General features: G+C 45.5%; 1 long non-coding RNA gene across 1 annotated transcript; it reads right to left on the reverse strand.

Moving 5' to 3' along the window:
- Positions 1–512: 512 nt before the first annotated feature.
- Positions 513–7571, reverse strand: LOC144149201 (uncharacterized). The gene is made up of 3 exons (XR_013318232.1): positions 7271–7571; positions 5474–5743; positions 513–2596 (listed from the first exon to the last, which is right to left on the reverse strand). It is a non-coding gene; the product is annotated as an uncharacterized LOC144149201 (long non-coding RNA).
- Between the last annotated feature and the right edge of the window lie 15158 nt (positions 7572–22729).

The raw sequence follows: 22729 nt of genomic DNA on the forward strand, positions 1-22729 counted from the left end.
TCAAGAGCTTTGACATCTACAATGACGTCTACAAAGCAGGCTTATACTGGTAGAATGTTTCATACCATAATTACTGTGTGTTCAGAGCTCACGTGTGAAGTATGGATACTGCTGCTTCAGCAAGAACCGAGGATGAGCACCCTTCCTGGTTCTGAAAAAAAATAACAGAGGAAATGCCTTAAGCAGGATTCTGAAACGGGGTTGAATGAAACAAGAATGAACAAGAAATTCTTTCAAAACATGTAAAGCAATGCAAACAAATATTTATTTCAACTTATTTCTACAAAAGACCACCTCATGAAGACTGGTGGTGGGGTATTGGCTCAAAAAAAAAAGCAGAGAGCACTTATACAAATGCTACAGGGAGCCTTCGCAGCCAACAATTGTTTGAACACACCTAAACTAATCACTGTTCAACAAACTCATAAAAAATGTTTGAATGCATAAAAAACCAGTGGTAAACACAGGAAACAGTTAAAACAGAATGACGGCACAAGTTTGTCCCGTCGTGTCCTGGGTTTTCCTATGGTTTTTCATCCATTCAAACATGTACCAGCTAGCCCAGTCCAACGCCTTGGTATCATAAAAATATGGATAGTCAATCCTTACACAAAGTTGAAAAAAAAAGAAAGTATAAAGTAGGTGACAAAATTAAAACGACAGCAAATTGGTTGGCTTTTAGTTTTAAATGATAATATAAAAAATAATGGCATGAATGAAAGTGAGCAGCACGCGAAGTACCTTGTTGCTAGCCCGACATTCCACTTTGAAGCAAAATGTGCGCTTTCAACACTACATAGGCTAAACATGCAATGAGGCATTCCTTTAGGCACACAAAATATACCATAATTGCTAAAAAAGCTACGAATTAGTTGAAAAAACCTGACCACGACAAATTGGAATTAGTGACTAGATACAGTTTCAGAAATACACAGCGACATCATATAAAAATATATGGTTCTTATACAAAGATTGATCATAACAAAAATTCAGGACATTTATCAGACTGGCATCAATGTGCAAAGCAGCTTAAAGGGACCCTGCAACACTCTTTGAGCAGTGCAAGTAAACCTGCGCAACGTTTAGATTACACTGCCAGGAATACCTGAGCCAAATATTACACGTGCACGTGAAGCGGTGAGCGCGCAAATCGATGTGAAAGACGCGGAAAAACAAACCGCTCTCTCTTCAGTTTTCCTCATTATGCATGGCCTGAGGGACGTCACATAGGCCATGGCTGCCCGATCGGCTGTCACTGGTCAACTTCGCGGGTAGATTCTCCCATTTCCGTCGTCGTCATCGCTGTGTACGAACCTCTTCTATGCCTGAACCTGTAGGCACAGTTTTGCCGTTTCTTTTGTGTTTTGAGTGCGCGCGGAGTTTGAGTGATGAGCTCAATACTTCCCTTTCAACCGGACCACTCGACTAAAAACGTTTATTGCTTCAAAAACGCCCTACGAGCCCGAGCGCGCACTTGCGAGCAGGCACCCATGCCTGCTTTTTTGTGGCACCAGACCGGAAATAGGCCCCTCCGCGTTGCGGAGAAAAGGAGAAAACTACCCGGCATTTGATATATCGAAGGCCGCCGAAGAGAACGCCGCGAGCCGCCCCCCTCTCCGGGAGAGAGCGCGCAGCTTTCGTCGCGTTGCCCGCGGTCGAGTTGAGAGGGAACGATTATGCGCGATTTCTCATCGCGCGTAGTTTCGTTCATTGTGAACGGATTTTCATAATTCTTGCGGGAAGAGATTTCTGGGACAATAGACTTTATCCCAAAATACATTACTCGTAGTCGATGGCAAGTGTTGCAGGGTCCCTTTAATGAAGGAAGACGGTCTTCACTAAAAACATGTTAATATTGGGAGCTCATGTGCTTCCCTGAAAGTTGGGTGTGTAAACCCACTGACATCTTAACTAACCCGCCTGAATCATCACTTGATAGACATTGAGGAATTTTACGAATTGGTTTATTGTAGCCAGCTGTCTAGTTTATTTCCCTATTTTTCTTGGCATTTCGTGTCTGATTCTAAATTTGGTGACTAGATAGCTTTTACTATGGTCATGCACTGGTGACAACGAATATTTGATTTTACTTTTAAAAAATTTCAGTTTTGTTTTATTGCTCACCAGCCAACGATCTGAAATATCAGAGGTGCTTAAACGTATGTTGGCATTTCCTTCCTGCAGTGTAGCACAACTAATCATGACTTTTACCATAATTTGTTCACAAATCGTAATATGTGGAAAGTATTCAGCTTAATGAAAATGTCATTTCAGAAGCATGCACAATCAACAAGGCCTCAATGACTCTCATGACGTGGTCCACTTGTTTCTGTCACAAATAACCTGAGTGCAGACACATTCCACCGAAGACGAAGGTAACATGCCTCTTGGGTGATGAATATTTAAAAAGCCTTACGAGTAAATTTGCTGCTGAGCACATGAAATTGTGGCATTAAAACAAAAGATCCCTCTGCGGCATCTTTCACTTGGAGGAGCGCTTGACCACAAACTTTGAGAAGCTGGAAAATGCTCCATGAACCGCTCCAGCCAGCAGAAACGATGCAGGACACAAGTTGGTAGGCGGACCGTTGGCATCCTGCGATTGTGAAGATATTTCTGTTTAGTAGATGCTCTTCTTTTTGTACCACTGTTTATTTCACCTTTAACAAGCAGCTGAACTCCTTAACGTTCGCATAATAAAATGCTGCAATGCGGAACAGTTAGCAGGGTTACCTCAATTTTGCTTTTCTACGAATTAACACAATGTAGGTAATCTGCACACAACTACAATCAAACTACAATTTTCACCTACTTCACTACTAACATCAGCGTTTGACTGCTCAAGCACAAATACAGGTTAGACATGTGAGCAATCTGCTAAACGTATCCCCACAAAGTGAACAATCAGGCATCAGAAATCGGCAAGGAAGGAGGTGTCACGTTTAAATGGCACTTTTTTTGTTCGAAACATAAACAACACCTGGAAGCTTGAAGCGTGAGAGGGGGTCTTTCACGCTGACAATGTCAGAACATAGCTTGCTAGTGGGCACCTGCACGATGTGCACAATGTGTTTCTTGAAAATGCGTGCGAAAGTTTGATTGATGTGTAGGACGAGAATTGCAGCACGTTTTGACACAGGCCTTGTGGACGCTTCTGCCTGCTAATGTCAATGTGGATTCTTGCTAGTCGCCCTCTTCGCTTCTTTCTGAATATAATGCTTTAGGCATTATATTCAGGACAACGACTGCATCAAACCGTGCAGCAATTACCTACGTCCCACACATCGGTGAAACTCTCGCACACATTTTCAAGACACGCAGTGCATACATTGTGCATGTGCCCACTAGCAAGCTGCGTTCTGACATTGTCAGCGTGAGAGACCCCCTCTCACGCTCCAAGCTTCCGGGTATTGTTTATTAGATTCCATGCGCTGAATGCAAATCAGTGTACATTGGCGAAACGGGCAATCTGCACAGAAGATTAATGCAGCACTGGAACGAAGTGAACAAGGGCCATGCAAAAACAAGTCCACTGGCAGAGCACCGTGAGAGGACGGGACACGTGGTCGACTGGAACAAGACAAAATTACTGACAACTGAGTGCAATCTATCTTCTCGATTACTGCTCGAGTCCCTCATTGTTCAGACGACGCCCAACATTATCAACATAATGGATGGCAATCTGCACCATATCTATGCAAACTCATTGCGCCGCGTAATGCCCAATATATAGCTTCGTTTTCCACGACACATGCTCACCGTGAACAAGCAACAAACCGTTAAATGGCTTTCTTGACTTGGCCAGTGACCTACGTTTCATCACTGCAATAATGCTTTTACCTGCCTACACGGCATTCCGTCAAACACTGGACTACACCACATGAGCCATTGGCGTTCTTAACCTGCACCAGAGTATATAACCTTTCACTACTGCTATGAGATAGACCCATAAACGCACTTCAATATGGCCTTTATATTTAGCTCTTCGAAACATTATGTATAATTTTACCTTTAAGTTGCACCTGCTACAGCAGCTGGTACTATACCAAAAACATGAAAAAAAAACGGTGGTTTAACACGCCAAAGCTACACTTGGGATATGGGGAGCACTGTAGGGGAAGGCTTCGCATTAATTTTGACCATCTGGGTATTTTTGTGCGCATCGAAATCTCCAAACACGGGCGTCTTTACGTGTTGCCTCCATCTGAAAAGCGGCTACACCAAGCGGTATCTAACCGACATTCGCCTCCACAGCACACCACCCTAGCCACGACAGTGGGTTAAACATATGAAATAAAGCGAGTTTTGGAGTGCAAATGAAAATATTAATCACACGTCTTATTTTCCCAATCGATGTACCTTTTGAAATCCACCATGCAATCCCCCCTCCCCTACCGGCCTACCAAAACACCTTTGTCTCAAGAGGTAATCAGGCTGTTGTTAATGAAGTAAGTATTTACAATCCGAGACTTGCCACCGTTAAAGTCATGCACTTTGTTTTAGAGATAAGCGACATTAGCCATTTGCAGCACCAGGAGTTAATTGTGTTAAGATCAGATTGAAAGCATTGACGGTAGTAGTTGAAAGAAATTGTGTGATAAATTACAACATCATCTGCAAATAGACCTACATGGGAGGATATGCAACATGGAAGATAGACCAAGCAACCTGCCTGGGGGGACAACAAAGTGGCACGAGCAAAAGAAGTATATAGTTATTAGAAGTAAACTGCATTTGAGAAGAATGAAAATCTTTTGCTCAAGTGAGGACATTAGGGTGAAGTTTGAGAAGTAGTCTGTGGTGTGCAATGCGATTGAATGCTTTAGAAAAATCGAGAAAAACTACCGCAGTTTCTGTGTCAATGGATCAATGTAGATCGTGAACAAATCCTGAAAGTTGTGTTTCTCAAGTAACCCTTGTGAAAACCGTGGTGATACTCGAATGTGATATTGTGATTTTATAAATAATTAGCGACCTGAGAGTGGATGAAATGTTTCCTGACCTTGCATATGGTGCTTGTTAGGGAAATTTAATGGTGAAGTACCGTCTCCTGATTTAAAGACTGGTGCTACCTCGACTATCTTCCAACCATTGAGATTAGTGCCTGTCATGAGAGACTGCGAAAAAAGCGCTGTCAGAATTCTACAGACTGCGGGATGTACTTTTCGGTATAGTATGATTATTACCAGTATGATCTGAAGTAGACCAGTTTGTATTGCAAGTTTAAAACCATATCGAAATATCCTAAATGTTTGCTTGGCTTGATTACATACGAATACTTGCTTCAAAGTCAGTTCAATTTCTCTTCTTGCCCTTTAGTCGTCAGCCCCAGATTCTCTTCAATATCTCTGCTAAGCAATGACACGCTCCATACGCACAGCACTGCTTCATGAAAATGTTTCAAATAATCAGAGGCCACAGCACTGCTAACAGGTATACATCATGGCAAGTTCCACAACATGCAATAACTAACCTGAAAATACATAATCGGTGGGTGCACCGATATGGCAGCAGCGCCTGGACCGATGTGTCGAGCAAATGCGCTGACTTCTGAACGGGTGGTCCAAGCGGCCAGATGACGGATGAATGACCAATCCTGGCGGCAAAGCGTACGGAGCACCAACGAAAGGCCAGGCAGTACTTGGGTACAGCAGGTGCAGTGTCGGTTGGCCAAGGGCGGCCCTGGCAAAGCCTTTGAAACTGGACTGGAAGGCAGCTGACCCAGGATAGCCAGCAGCAGCACCTGCAGGTGCATAATCTGTGAGTGTGCTGACACTTGTTGAAATACAAGAGCACACACAAAGCACGAATGCTTACATCAAGTAGATTTTTAATCGTTTAAAGACAGTAACCTCCAAGGCACTAATAAGAACATTCCCGGAACACCCCAAGTGAAATTTAGGTCACAGTAAGAATGTATTTATTAGACCAGCAGGTACTGTGAGTGGGGTATGCATGATATATGCAAAGCTAGCTACTGAGCTAATTTGCATGGAACGCATGCTAGCAGCTCATCTGTATCCCTTGCTTTCAATCGGAACTGGTGTGTGATAGTTGAGGCTCCTCCATTTCAATGTCTGACTTGTATCTGCACGTTCAATTCTCCAATATAAATCGAGTTTTGTGCGTGCCTACAGCTTTCTTGTTAGTCTCTGTATGGCCTGCGGTTTTGCGAAAATGAGAACTTGCGAATTGGCTCAATTTTCTGCACTAATTTAAACAATACATATGCCTCTGATATCAAGCCCCAGACTTCCCGAGAGCTACTCTGACAGAATCGGCAGGCGCCTCGTAGGCGTTGTGAAATCTCCCCCACTACCCCGAGACTATGCTAACTCCCTGCGAGGCCACATGCGCGCATTTCACCTTCAATTTGCACGTATGTGAATTCTATACCTCTATGAACTCTCAGACGGGCGTCGTCATATTCGTGCCGGACTCGTGAAACTCGGCAACGTAAATTACCGCACTCGCTCGCTGGCGCGCGGCCCGAACTCTCTCACCGTTTCCGGCCCTTGCATACTATTTTCTCCACCTTGCACTTTGTAAATTCTCATGTTTAACTACACCTCGTGCGCCCTCATCTCTTGCCTGCTTTTCTTCCAGCACAACTCCGTCAGCACCCGGTCGACGCGTACGCTGTCGGGGCGCGTTGGCGAGCGAGTACGGCAATTTCGCTGTTGTCGAGCTTCACGAGAACAGTACACATATCGCGGCCCGAAGACCGCGAGGCGTACGGTCGCCGGTCTCGCAAGCGCAATAGCTGCGAAGCGCACTGCACGGAATTCGTGAAGGGGGGGGGGAGAGATTTCACAACACCTACGAGACGCCAGCCATTGAACCACGTGTACGCGTTTTCACATGCACTTCCAGGGAACGTCCTGTTCATGTTATTTCTTGGTATACCGCGGGTATTCACGAGGGAGGACTAATCACAGCCTTGTGCCACTCACGCGAAATTGCGACTGCGATCTGCAACCGCAAAGGCACTGTTTGAGAGACACATAAACAAACGCCCCGGTGTTAAAGAGCCTTGCGTGATGTGAAATTATTAGCAGCCGTGTACCATAGCGCGAGCATCGTAGCCAAGGTCTAGCTTCAGCGTAAATTGATGCTGACTTCTGCGGAAACGGTGGACTGGGCGCCAAACAAGTATACTAACTCACGTAGGCTCTCAGAGCAAACGGGATGGGGGTCTAGCGAATTACTGACCCATAAACACCAGAACTCATTCCAACCAAATTCAGAATAATAAAAAATGCGTACTTACCCGAGCAAAAACGATGTTTCCAACGTAAAATTCTCCTTCACTGTCGTCTTCATCTCGCGGACACACGAACACGCTTTGTTCTGATGCAATGTCACCCACTTTTGACGCGCAGTATTTTATCCGGCGATGATCGTTCTTCCGGGGTCCCCATGTTCAACACACGCGTAGGTTAGAAGGGTAGACATCACCCATAAAGCTTCTATAAATATGATTTAAGCTTGAAATAGATAAAACAGATTAAATCACGCCACCAACCACTCGGCACAAAACGCCATGAAAAAACACACACAAAAGTGAGAGATAGTTGCCAGACTTCAAATGCAGCACCTCTATGTTTGACGAAAATTGTGTTACTACTGTAATGTTGGTAATTATCTTTCTGCTTTCAAAGTCTGAAATGTGTTTATAACTTAAATTTAAGGTTTTTAAACACAAAAAGTGAAAACACATAAAGTAATTGACATATATACTGATATTGTAAAGAGGTTTGACGTTTGTTTTGGTTTTGTTTTCACGGCGGGCTTCTCAAGAGAGAACGTGCGAGAAAACGAGCTACTTTGGGTTTAGGAAGAGGGCGGTAAATGTCGGCGTGATAGAAAGCAAGGAACAGGTGCTTGCCCTGGTCGTTAAAAAAGGAGCTAATGAAACCCTCACGTAAAAAAAAAAAAAAAAAAAAAAAAACGTCCGACGAGGAATCGAACCATTGACCTACAAAACATATTATCTCTATGTACAAAACAGTAAACGGACGCGTTAACAAACAGCTATTTCGGCGGGGGGTGTTCGAGGCGCCTAAAACAACTCTATACTTACGTAAGTTGTTAACGAATATTGTTGCTTGTGTCTAGTCATCGCCTCCTTTAACGATGGTCTAGTTTATGCTGCATTTTTGAAATTCTGGCTGTCCTAACGCTTGTTTCTCACGCACCGGTCTTGCAGACGAGGCCGCATTGCTAGCGCTGCAAGCGATTGAGCCAAAGCTCCATTATTTGACTCAAGAAAAGCTATCGCAGTCAACCCGACCTTTTCTGCGCAAGCCACGGCAGCCACGAAATAAATGGAATGTGCCGTTAGAATTATGGCGTTGATAACGCCTGTTTGACCGGCACCGTCTTGCAGACAAGCAACGTCGCTCTAATACTGCAAGCGATGTCACTCCTGGCATGTCAGGAGTTTGTAACAAGTGGGGATTTGTGGTGGCGGCGACGTAATAGGTACAGCAAGCAGGTAGGCAGAACAGCAGCGTAGGGTTACAACCTTTCCCCGAAAAAAAAAACGGGCCTTCCGGGGGGGGGGGGGCGGAGGGGGGATTGTGTTGAAAAAAGACGCCATGTTTTTTAACATGCAGTGCCATTTATTGCAGTGTTTTCTTAGAGAGAAATCAACATAACGTTTGTACTGAAAGTGATTGAGAGCTTGGTTAATCGCTCTGCATGTGCTTCACTGAAAAGTAACCGCAATTGCTGACCGCGGCGGTAGAATTTCGTTATTTTGTTCTTCCCTTAGGCTCCCCTCCATCTGAGGCAGCGCGCTCGCCCGCGTATTTTCTCTGCTCGCGTGTCTTTGCGCAGCTTGTCGACATAGGCGTGCGCAGAGTTTTCAATTTGGGGGGGCAAAGTCTTACCGCTGCGCCCCCCCCCCCCCCAGAGCAACTCCCGACCTCTTCTCACTGAAGGCCTTGCGGTGCGAACGCAGTGCAAAGAGGGATGGTTATAAAATTTTTATTTCAATGTGATGGAATTGCAACACACACAAAATATTTCTGAGCAGAAATTTTACTTTCATGTGTTACATCGGCAAGGCATGGGGCAAATTTGGCGCCCCCTTCAGATGATTAGGGGGGCGGCCGCCCCCCCTGCCTCCCCTGTGCGCACGCCTATGCTTGTCGACACGTATTTATCGTCTTAGTTGTTGAATTGACGCTTATAAAACGCCAAAACGGGCATAATCACGGCACAAAAGCTAAAAAACCGGCTGATGACGGCTGGTTTTAGATATGGACCGGCAACCGGCCCGCTGTTTAAAAAACCGGTCGGGCCGGTCCAAAACCAGGAAGGTGGCAACCCTACGGCAGCGACGAGCGAAAATGATTTTACACGACCGCCCCCGTCGGCCTGCGCAAAAAAGGAAGATAGAACCCCTGCATACACGCCCTCGAAGAAAGCTGTACAGCCGATTCAGTTTGTTGTGGACGAAGAGCAACCGAGGCTGCAGCCACAAACGATTGCGCTTGCCGTGGTATGAGCCAAAGCATATCTTCACATAGTTATGTTATCGTCCGTCTGACTGTTACTTACTGAAGGGAAAATTCAGAACACAAACGTTGACGTCTAGCGTCTATGCCAGACATAGACGCTGCTGTTTAGGCCCTAAAAACCACCTTCAGGGCGTCTGTCGGTTCTGTCTGATGGCGCGCTCGCGCCGCTGATTACGAACGAGGCGTCTGTTGGCGTTGACTTATCGTGTTGGCGAGCCGGTAAACGCCATCACGGTTAAACTCCCTGTTGGAAGACTACGCTGTTGGGACGATAGAGTGCCGACAGAGCTTCTTATTAGGGAGTTTTAGTATAGCGGAAAGCACCACTTTAGCGCGCCCATAGCGTTAGCGGGCGCGCTAACCGTAGCATAACGAGGCGCTATCCGTTCGCGATTGCGGCCCGCAAAACGTTAACGCTACAGCTAAAACGCTATACTAAAACTCTCTATTGGCCCCACAAACGCCATCAAGGTTAAACTCCCTGTTGGAAGACTAGGCTATTGGAACGATAGAGTGCCGACAGAACTTCGTATTGGCCCCACAGGTGTGCTGTGAGCCCAACAAGAAAGTCTTGTTGGAATTTTTGCCCGGGGCATAATAATACGGGAACAAATTCTTAGGTAAATTCGATTTCGTTGAGGACACCGATGCCTCGCGTAAAAGTTTTATTTATAGGACTACAAGAGGCATTTTGTAGCCTTTCCTTCCCGTGCACCCAGACATCGAAACGAACCTTGTGATACACTCGAAGCAGTAGATTAGTGCAGAGTGGAATTTAAACATTCAGCACGTTTTGTTCAATTTACGAACAGCAATTTTAGAGCCTTTCCCATGGTCTATGTGGAGAGTTCATATTTATTCTCTCAACGGGCGGTGAAATAGTGCAATGTGCGGTTTAAACATTCAGCCTGTTTTTGTGCAATTTTGCATGCTTGCATTCACACACCGTTCTTTTAGGCACCCTAACGATAAGGTGCCGTGGTAACACCCCAATCGAGAAGAAATACTTTTTACCATCCCTTTAACGGTCGTAGCACCCTATGGAACTGTTGATTACACCCCTGAATTTTGGCACCCTCGAGGTGGGGTGCCCGAGCAATATTTGGGTGCTTGAAAGGTGCAAAAAGGGTGCAAAATGTTCAGTACACCCTCCTTGCACCTTAAAGGGTGTAAAAATGTTAAGATTTACACCCCTTAATATGTGGCACCCTCATGATTGGGTGCCGGAGCAATGTTTTAGTCCTTAAAAGGTGCAAAAAGGGTGCAAAATGTTGAGTGCACCCTTTTAGCACCTTTAAGGGTGTTAAAAAGTTTAGTGTGTAATTAGCGTCCAAAAGTCATTCTGGACCTTCGAAGTGAAATACCGATCGCGGTAACCGGCCAGTGTGTTCTTCGGCGATTAATGTGTCTAGTTAAACCTAGGGTGGGCGTTTTTCACTTATCTACGTGTCCTAAGAAGTGACGTTTCCACTAAAGCTTTGTTTTTACTCTGGGATTCTTGCTTTTTTTTGTCAATCCTTAAGTGCCCGACGACATTACGTAGGCACAGGTTGGTATTTTATCACGTTGTGTATCAGGTGCAATACCGCGTTGAACGAGGACGACTACGCACACGAAAAATATATAAATATTTAAACATACTTAACTTTATGCACGAACAATGAGAAAGCGCACAGGTTCGGCTCTCATTTAAAAACTCGTCGGCAGAGATACTGCGGCAATATAATTAAACTCGCACTGCTGTTAAAATACGGCAGAAGTAAAACGCATTGAATTGAACATCATCATGTCGTGAGTGCTCAATCTCGTAGACACAAACGAGACATAGAATTCCGAATTTCCGATCGTCAGTGTTGACCAAGTGCTCAGTTCTAAGGCGAACAGCTCATTTCATGCGCCGCTGACAGCTACCGTCTCACTGGTGCCCCCGCAGTCATGAAAAAGTGCAGCGAGACCACAATTCCAAGACGTAATTTAGGGAAATGTTTTTAGGATACGAATCCGAAGTTCGTGCAACGTCTGTCCGCTTTGTAGTTTCCCTAGTACGCGGGAAAAGTGCTGTATAGTACTTCGATAGACTGAGTGGAGCATGTTCCGAGAAGTTAGGATAAGTTATAAGAAACAATGAAAATCACATAGCGTCCCACACTGTGTACAATATAAAGGAATGCATAATTTGCCAAACTTAGTTCCTGTTTATCTACCTCCATTTTATCTGGAAGTACTGATGATACGAAAGCTTTGCAGCAGTTCATATTTTCTACAGAATCGTGCGATAGTGTTACAGGAGTACTTCAATGCTTTAACCTTTCATGAATATTTGGCCCCATTTCAGACAGGTACAGGTAGCGCCGTTGTAAGCGTCACCACCGCTAACAGGGTATACATCGTCCGCGCGTTCAGTAAGCGGCTGCAATGATTGTCAGATTTCGGCTTACCAGGGCCCAGTGTGCTACGGCGCTTAGCTCTGATTTAAAAAAAAAAGTTATATTCATTTATGATGAGGTTTAACGCGCTAAGGACACGGAAGCAATGATGTACGCGGTGGAAGAGAGCTCCGGAATTCTCGAACGTACGGGCGTTCTCACTTACGTCAGAAAAGCGGATGCCTTGGCTCGCAATCGAACTCGCGTTCTTGGGCTCAGTAGCACAACGCCTTAGCGACATAGCCACCGTGGCGGGTAAAAATTCTTTTTCCTACTAGTACAATATCCGTAAGTATACACGCCTCAGTTTTATAGGTGGATTTTGTATTGAGGAAATAAACTACTTCTGGCGCAGCCGATGACCTCACCTGCGCTACCAGAATTTACCACATCATCCACATAAGAGGTTTTGTTTATTTTTTTCTTTTTTTCACAGAAGATAGAACACAATAAATACCAGATATGCGAAAGCAGGGGTGGCTACTAGACAATGAAAAAAAGGAAACACACGTTTATCAGGTATACAATAAAAAATAAAGTTGCGCTGCGATGCACAGATCATGACAGAGAGAACCTTACTTAAAGTAAACACTCGATAGATGCCTCAGAGTATTTAGGATCGCTTAAGAAAATAAAATATCGCATTTATAGAAATGCAATCTGCAGCTTGTGCTTCTTCACCGACGCTTTTAAATCGTTGAAAGAAGCTTGCGGAAAAAAATGGGTGAAATGAGTTTTCTCACAAGTTACAAAAAAATACAATCCAAGTATACAAACGAATGCAAAGAAGACTTATCCAAAGTAGGCGCACTTTATTTCTTGTTAAAAATGTGCATCACACGATGAAGAAAAATTATAAGCCAATGCTAACATTCTAGCCTTCAGTAACATGAGCGCCTGGTGTCGAGGGAGAGCAATTTTATGGAATAATTACCCACAGAATATATGGTGCGCCGCTAGGCAAAGCGAAGATATAAATTCAGGTAGGGCTGCGTACGACAGGCCGAGGACACTCACAAAAGTATCGTTTTGTGTGATCAACACTCTGTCTGCTTGATGCTACCCCTCCCCCTGTTAATATTCATCATACGCTATTGGTTTCTTTTGCACGAGAAAGTATGCAAACCATATCCTCTGCTGCATTAATGTCCCGCATTGCTTCATCAATCCCGACCAGAATCTGCAACTAGTACGATCGACGCACATTTAACTCTTGGAGCCCAGGTGACGGTAGTTCACTGAGAAAACGCCACACATTCTTTGAAGATTTTTGTGCTCAAATTATGGCTTGTTTTCTCAAATTTTTTTCGTGTTAGCTGCTGGTGATCCTGAAACAAGAGTCTAATTGAAGGTATCAGTTGTTGAAATATTGCAAAAACAGATAGGAACCCTTTTCGATCAACTGAGGCGTGAAAATCGGGCTGGAAAAGGACTTAAAAAAATCAAGGAAACAATTCAGCGGCTATATTAGAAGCATATCAGAAAACGGAAGTCATGCTAGTTTCCTGAAATACCGAGTGTGAAGAAATATTGGCTGAACACATTGAGCTAATGCACTCATTGATTTGTGCAGACTCAGGAAACACCGGAGGTGGGGGTCGTAACTAGCTTTACTTGCCTTTTGTTTGATCTGCCACCTTTTTACTCAAAAGCGCCGTTGAAAAGCGAGGTGTTCTCTATCCAATCTAACTGATACCAAGTTTTACAATACAAACTCTTAAAGACCACCATCCAAACTGCGCAAGTCATAACCCAAATTTTACAATACACGCTCCTAAAGACCACGCTCCAGAATGCAGAAGTCTGTGAAAATTCAAAGGGAAGTCACAATTCAAAGCTAACGCCGGCTCTTCGTACACAAAGCAAATGCTGAACACCCCCAACACGGCGATAACGCAAATAGACGCCGGTATCGTATTGCAAAGACCAAGGTTCGATTCAGACCAAAGGGAACCCTTTTTTTTGCTGTGGCGAGCTCTACAAAATATGCTCTCGTGTCCTTTGTTTCCTGGTCACTTACCCTCACACTCTGCGACCGAGCATTTGCAGCCTCTCCGATTGGCAGAGGAATTTTACTGTTGAAAATCCGCGCGTGCAGAGAAAAACCTAAGAATCCGAGCTGTCAAAACATGAAGGCGCTGCCGAAGAATGGCTCCGGCAAATGGGCCCAACTCCCGCTCCTAATTTCCAGGACTGAGTTGTAAGACGCTGCACTGCCCTACGCAATCAAAAATATACCCAGTTAATTTCTCTTTCTTCTTTCTATAGCAGAATCACCCACCCCCATCCCGCTATAAGGCAACAGTCCGCAGAAAGATGCCTTCTCTAATAAAGAGAGTTCCGCTTACACATTCCGGAAGACCCCTTCCAATGTAGAGGCGGCTTCAAAATAAAACGAACCAAGCGAGCGATGTGCAAAACTCTTAGGGCCACGTCTTTCGACCGGCGCCTTCTGTCGCAACAGCTGAGAACGCAAGCAGATTCTTCACTGGTCAGTCACCCCATGCGACTTTTTTATTTCGACATGATGGCCCCGTTTTAACAAAATAAGACACCGGAAGGCAGTATCTGCAACATGCCGACCGAGCGGCAATACTTTTTGCAGCCGCATACTAGTGTGGCATTCGGTGAGCCGTGTCATGTTTCGTGTTCGGCCAATAGCTAATATGTGCGTCAGAAACTGGGCTCTTGTAATTTCGTTAGCTATACAGAAGATTGCCGTTGCCGCAACAAGCGATGAACGTTTTGGTTGACTGAATGGTTGCCGTCAATATGCAACGAGGAAACAATTATCAAGTGTTACTGCGCCCACTGTATTAATCGAAGGTTTGTTTGCCTCGGCCAATATTTTTCATTTAGATTGTATATTATATCGATTGAAGGAGCTAATTTCGCTAGTTATGCATCGTTTTTTTATGCAAGGCAATACATGGTCTGTGGATCATAATTATAATTTTGTTGATTTTCGGTTTGTTTCATAAGGGAGTTTTATTTTGCCCTCGTCCTAATATGGCAGTGAATAACAGGTGCTTTTGATTTTGTCAGTTGAGATTTCGTATTTCTTTTCATATTCCTCCCCTTTTGCAGGTTTAAAATTTCCTTGTCTTGTTATCTCCACATTGTCAAAAATACGATGAAATGCATTACCTGCGCCAGCTATACTGATTTTTGCAGAGCAGCGCATTACACGGTACACAATGTAAGATTATAGGCAAATTTTGCTTCACATTTCTCGACGCGCACATCTTAGAGATACACACCGTCAAATCTTCACCGCATGCAGCACGCTGTCTGTAATTCTCCCACCCTTAGGCCGAGCCGAGCCAAGCTCCTCCCAGTGTTAGTTTTCAGAAATGAAGCGGGGCAGCTGAAACGAATAATTCTGACATGCACTTATGAAAGAAGGACACGCACGTTTCCTCAGCCACCTCTAGAGCAAATGCTGGGCTGTGAGTTGCCGAAACAAATCTTTTTGCGCGCTGATGGCTTGAGCCGTTTTATTTTGTCGCTGCCAGCACAGCAGTAATTGTGTCGTTTTCGCCACTGTTAGCACTGTCCTCTGCTACAGAATCATCATATGCTCGGCGAACCGCTCAAGCAGCTCTGTGCGGTATCACTGTCACAGGACGAAGCACCTTTACGAACGACCCGCGTCTGACCTAGTTGACCCACACCCTACAGTATAGTCGTCAAAATGGGCAATAGAAAAATATTCTATTTCTTAGTGCTGTAACAAAAACGTGATTACGAAAGGTACACTATATTCGCCAGGGGGCGCAGAAACGACTGACTAAAATAAATGCCTCTAACTTTAGTTAATTCAGCCTTAGAGTTATTACAAACATGTAAAGTTCCCTGGAAAGTAAAACAAGCAAAAACGGACAATAAAATAGTCAAACAAGCATCTGGAGATATCCAAGATACCAACGTCTACTGCGGTTCTAACAGGAAAACAATACTGCAATTCTGGGAAATGTCTACTGATTCGTAAGCAACAAATGGGATATTCACTGCTTGTATTCATTCTGAGTTTATAATAGGTATATTTGGCTACCAGTACCTGAACTGGATGTCGTGTGTCACTTTAGTTAGCATTGAATTACATTTGGCAACTTTGCCTTTGTATGGTGATTTTTCATTTTTTATTTTTATTAGTTTCTTTTTTTACGCTGGTACAATGACTGAAACGTCTATCTTCGTTAATAATTTAGTCTGTTTAAGTATATGACGTAAGACAGCAGGAGCTGTTTTGACAGTTTTTGACGTGTTTTTAGTCAGCCCATTCTTTTGCGTGGCCGGAGGGCGGTATACAAAATAAACAGGCTTTTCGTCAGGGGAGAGGGTACAATGTCTTCATGCAGTCGGCCGCCACTTTATGTAGTTCAACAGCAGAGCTTAATTATTCACCTGGCTGCGCATTCAATGATAACACTGTATGATAACCCTGGTGATAGAAACTTACTATTTACACTTCGGTGACATGTGACAACGATTAGCGCCGCAACCGGTTAGGAACGGTTCCGTCAATTCGTTCTGGTTCGAATTTAGTTCCCAAATGGTGGCAAAAGTATGGGTTTGGTTCGGTTCCGGTCGTGGGCAAACATTTCGGTTCAGTTCTGGTCCCGCTTCAACACCCTGCTTATAGGTTTTAATTGGTTCCGAAAAGTGATCCACAAATTAAGCTAAAATAATCAAAACTCCATAAAAAGCTCACTGCGCGAAGTTTACAGGCCAATGAGAATCCTCAGCAAACAAAGGGTGAACTGCTTCTTTCTGGCTGCACGTTTGAAGAGCCGGCGAAAAGAGGAGGTGATGTGTCTATTGAACACTGTGGCTGCTTCAGCTTTCCTCGAACAGGCTTCTACAATTTAGCAGCATACAGTTTGCACTGGGAGACGAGAATTCCCTGCATCGTTTCAAGTCCCCACTTAAGATGCGTGCTATTCGGATCCCATTGCTCTGCAGACGCCAGAAGCCGGTGGTACTTAAGAGAATCAGAATATCTGGCTGCATTGACCAGGACAAATATTGATATTCAATGGAACATGAGTGCCTTTAGCATTGGTAACTGATTAGAAGTTGTTAGGTGTCATCGGACTGCTTTTTTGTCTTTTACCAGCGCCTCGTTGGGATCTTAGAGTTGAAAAAATAACCCATGAAAAACGAGTGTTATCTTCATCTTAGTACGCTGCACTAGTGATTGGGTGTTTCTGTTTGCTATGATACTTTTGCTTGCGAGGATAACGTGTTAAGACCTAACTAATGTTTCAACCAACCCTAGGAGGAATTCCTCGGAAAGTTAGGAACGCACTCTGCTTTATTTGTATAAAAAATTGCGTCTGCCCCCTTGCCCGTGTAGTACACAGCGCCTGATCCACTAAAGCCTTAAGGCGACGTATAACGGCGTCAGTCTCGTTCGGTTCATTAAGGAGACTAATATCACGCACAGAAATGTCACCAACACAAGTGCTGTAATGGTGCAGCCAAATGCACAGTTTTGTTTGTTCATATGACCTAAGAGATTGGGACTCCTTGACGAAAGGTACAGGTTTCAACGCGGCGTGAAATTCCCGAGGGAAGCAGTACACAGCATTTAATTATTGTTCTTATTTTTGGTATTTCAGGGTCTTTCAGTAATTTGCCGGTAAAAATGGAAAACTGCGGATCAAAATTGTAGGTTTCAGCTTTTAGGTGCACAATTCCTTTTGCAAGATATGCAAAGCTGTCGGCGGACGAGCTTTCAGGACGCTGTACTCGTCACAAACCACATGTTGCAGCACACGCCGATCATAAGGATAGGGTGATGACGTATACTGGCTGTGACGTTGGGAAATGCGGGGGTGATGGTCAATGGTTCAAATCTGAGGTCTCGTGATTGGTGGAAATCTTTCATCTAGCTCGGAATTCATTATTGCTGGCAGGTAACGAGGGAAGTAACGCTCGGCGTTAGATCTTTTATGTGTGTTTTAAAAGAGGGGACACAACTTCCGTATGGTGCAATGCTAAGTATTATATCAGCGCCCAGCACCGCGGTTTTCAATACTGTTGTTGTGTTCAAATAAAAATATCCAATGTCAGTGTAGGTGCGGATGCATTCAAAATAATATTTAGAGAAAAATATCTGTCTCCACGCAATATTTGCATGAGTTGTGAGGGCACCAGCGTTCAGGAAACTGTGAAACTAAACAGAATTACCTATCCACAGCGAAAGACACTTAAACTCTGCCGTGAACGAAAAACAAGAGTGTCTCTTGCTGTGGTAAAATTGTTTGAACCACTCGTGCTTGTTTCGACTTTCAAAAACGTTGAAGCTGTTACGGCGAGTTCCTTGGCCTTCCAGCAATGTTAGCCGTGCGTGGCCTTGGCACGCAGGACGGGAACACAACGCCTCCTGCGCTGCTCGTCCGCAACCTACAGGTGCTCCTTGGTTCGCGGGACCCTCTTGCTAGCACATCACATCTGTAACTAATTAGAATCCCTGCCACGCAACCACCTCGGCCCCATAATGAAAGGTGACCTGGAGATCGGCAGCAGAGAGCCCTTTTCACCTACTTTACGCCAACCTCACGGGCTTAGAGCAACGCAAACACCGAGCCTGGTTCCTCAAAATGGGAGCGCACGTTGTCTTCATCAACCGTGAGGTGCCGCATCACCCCTACGCTGCTTCCAGTTACCTACGCTGGGATCTCTGAGAGCAGTCAACGGCAAGAAAACACACTGCAGGACTACGTGATAGCGCCTCGGTACGATTCATTCTCATCACAATGACGGTGCATACCCTCTGCCACTGCTTTCTCGCTCGCCGAATAGCATCATGACATTAGAAAGCGCTGAATCACTTGAAGCCTCGCCGGTGCTCTAACCATTAGTATTGACACCAGTGCGAAACAGCGTCCAAGCCCCACCCGGCATCACTGCACGTCCTTTATCAAGCCACTCGGCTCATCGTGTTTCTCCTAGGCCATTCAATTAAGTGACCCTGCAACCCGCACACCATTTACCCCTATAACCGCAAGTTGTGGGTTTTTCAGATGGAGTGGTTTTTACCTCTACCGTGTCATTGCGCAGCAGGACCAGTACTCCCTGATTTGAGAGCTCTACCACCTCGCTTATCCTCCTCCTTACCTCCTCCTTACACAACTTAACGGCGACGCGGGGCTATCTTCCTCGCTCGATATGGTGGCGACCTAAAACCTTCAGCGTCAGCAGCGCAGACTAGCACAACCTCTGCCGAGGCCCTCCGACGTAGATCCGAAACCCTGTCATCGATGATACCATGCGGTGACACCCTTACTTCTGCGGCAAATCTTTTTCTCGCGGATAACAGCTCAATCGCAACAACAAATGATGGCTGCACCTCACAACCCTCCCCCCACCAGAATGTTGCCCCCATCTGCGCAACCTTCCCGCTCTACACAAGCTCCGGGTTGACCCCAAAAGAAAGTGAGTTTAGCACTTCTAATGCAACCTGTCTCTCCGAATGAAAGCGCATATTCAGCACCTACCACGCCGTATTCGTCCGAATTTCTGTCGAAGCCACTGTTTCGCCATGCATCTACCCTCCATGACGTGGCTGACGCGTCCACCGCAGCCCAACGCAGCCTCCGAATAGCACGCAGGGCAGGCAAGCTGTGGAACTCGTAACAAAATACGATGAAACCCCGTGTCCAGAGGAGCTGCTGCTACAGCCCCCACGAAGCCGATGTCAAAGACTTTTTCACCGACATTACTCTAACGTATTCAGGAAACCACAGCGAAACTCTGGGCTGCCACCTTCATATGACCAGGAAGGCTGACTGAACGGAAGGATTACGACACACAAGTCCCGTACCTTTGGACTTTCCGCCGCCGGTTCAATGTGACGAAGACGCACCCCATTAAGACTTCAAACTACCTCCGGCAGCAGTATTGCGTAGTCGAGGATAAACGACGCCGTCGACTCCGCCATCCCCACTACCGAGACAGTATTCTGCGTTGGCACGACAGCAACAACTTCTAAACAAGCGTTCCTTTCAAACAGCGCCGACTCCCGTTTTGCGTGCGGTAGCCACAGCCCGGGTTTCGCGTTTACCGCCACCTGTTCTCTGAGAATTCTGTGCAACGCACATGCAGCGCGAATCCTCGGCGTGACATCCCGTTTTCATGTGAAACACGTCTCGATGCTTCTCCCGATTTTGTATTTTATACTTAGGCTTCTAGGCTCAGACCAAGTGCTAATGCACCGGGAGACGCATGCTATGAAACATTCCTCTTACTGCCCAGCCATTCTAAACTGAGCCCATTAGGGGCCACTCGTTGATCAAAACGGAAAGCATCTACCAATATCCCAATGAACGACTGCTGCATCCTAAGCAAAGCGTGGCCTACGCATGGTGGCTTACGCATGGTAACTCCCGTGACCTATAAAATTGGAACCCTCACACCTTCGCCGTCATCTGATTCAACGTCGCAACTTGTGCACGTCTCTCCTGTGAAGCTGTACCATTCCCGCTATCCAAGGTGCCTCTAACCTTGCTGCGTCTTTTGCACCGGGCCGGTGCTCTCGCCGCTGGAGGTTATGTTACAGGCTCTTGCACCTTGGGAAAGGAAAGGATTTTATGAAAAAGAGTAGGGTATCCATGTGTTCAGTTATTGCCAGCCTGTCCTGCAGGGATACGCGCCACTGCACTGATCGGAAGGCGAGCTGGTACATAGCCTTGGGAAAAGTAGACAACGATGCTGAGAACCTTGCAGACACCGTCACTGTTCATTGGACACTGGAGGTGCCTTAGCTATTGGCGTGTATTTGCCTGTTTACATATTTTATTACGAAGAGTGCCTTCATTGCAGGTCACAATATATTTGCATTTCTCCGGCGACTGCCTCCTGCCTTGCCTCTCTGGAGTTCTTCCACACGGTTCCGAAACCCGGGACCTATAGCAATTACGAGGCGACCCATGTCGCGGAATACAATTATCGACCGCATTTCTCCCCGCGTAGCGAGGAAGAGGTGGGGAAGCAGAAGAAGCGCCTTAAAATTGCCCACAACCGCGTTCTCCAACTGAATCAGAAGCTTACTGCAGAAAGAACGCCTTCAGTGGAGCACAACAAAGACGTCGAGGACAAAATTTCAATAGCAAGGCTTCAGCGCAGTGCCGACGGACCTGCTGCACTCAGCGAGAAGCTCGATTTACTTGCATGCGGAGCGAGAGTCGATGGCCATCTCGACGATTCTCCATAGTCATTCAGAGAAGCGCACTGAAATATTTGTCACCTCGAACAAAGACTTCACGGGTGAAAGGCCCTCACCCCTAAGCAGGCAAATTTCACAAAAGATGACAGAAGGCAACACCGACTCACTCATGAGTCGACTAGTTCAACTGAAAGGTATGGACACCGGGAGAATAACGAAGTCCTTATTCATCGATCGCAACCGTTAATTGACCGCAAGAATCTCCAAACATGATTGCCCCACCTGTACCAAGGACAGCATGCGCATTTCTGAAAGACGTGTAGAATGTACTGGTGCGAGTGTTCACTTTGCACGGCACATAAACGTTGAAGGTGCCAACCGGTGCAAACGATACAAATGCCAGACGGTGAGTGACCATTTTGGACTGCACAGGAAAAGGACGAAATCGGACACCAGCTGGACATGAACGGATATTCACCAACACCATCGCCTCTGACAAGAACTCTTGTTGGGGGAGATGTTGGAGCTTTTATGGACGACAAAGATTAAGCTGGCCCCTAGCCCAGCAGGCACGTAGACGAAGAAGAAGAGAACCAGATGAGGCGATAAGATGGATGCGTTGAAGACGGTTCTCTGTAACTAATGCAAATATGTTTGCTTTTCTCCAATGACGGCCTCCTTCATTGCGTCTTTAAATGTTCTTCAACAGTTTTAATTATTGAGGAGCAAAGCGAGAACACCCGGTTTTTGAGTTGGATTGGGTTGGCTTTTTATTACGACGGTTAAGACGAATATTAGCGTGTATTCAAGATTTTCGAGCACTTTAAGAGTCCCCAGGTGGTCGAATATAATCTAGAAGCTTCCACTGGGGCACGCTTTATCTTTTGCATAGCGTCGGCAAGTTAAACATCATAACCAATCAATGTTTAAAATATTGCCACTGATCTCATCTCTTTTTTAATAATATCAGCATGGCAAGACCCAAACAGGCATGCTTTTAGGTTTGCTTTGTGTGTTTTTGAACAAAATAAGCAAACTTTGATCCACCGAGTACGCAACACTTGTGTTAATGTGGTCTGTTAAATTGCAGTTTTACAGAACGGCTTTTTGTAACCTCGGTTCTTTGTAAATCTTGCTGTGCATAAGCAGGAAAGTTACATTGCTCCACATGCCTTTGAAATGCGAGGCGTCTTTCGGCGCCCCCAGCCTCTCCGGTGAGCATCTTGCCAAGTGCGCGGCGGTTAGGCTTCGGCCGCCGCGACCACCTCCGTGTCCAACATCGGGCGAAGATGGAAGCCAGAGCAGCATCAACAGCAGCTACATCGCTGCCAACAATTAATATGTCAACTGTAATGCCTGCACAAGTCACCTTTCCACTACTTAGAAGTGATCACATGCACACTATGGCGCAGTCCTCCGAACAGCGACTAACCTTGGCGCCACACGGGATGACTGTGCCGCCTCCTGATCATTGCCCGATGGAAGTAACAGTACAGACACCACGGTCACCGTCAGAGCCGGGGACGTCAACCACTTCTTAAAGGCTACCAGACACTCCATCTCAGGATGGCAAAAACATCGCTGTCTCACCGGGGGGAAAACGA

Source organism: Haemaphysalis longicornis, unplaced genomic scaffold (assembly GCF_048455015.1).
Source record: "Haemaphysalis longicornis isolate Haplotype H1 unplaced genomic scaffold, Haemaphysalis longicornis Haplotype H1 scaffold_8, whole genome shotgun sequence".
In the NCBI taxonomy this organism is placed as follows: Eukaryota; Metazoa; Arthropoda; class Arachnida; order Ixodida; family Ixodidae; genus Haemaphysalis; species Haemaphysalis longicornis.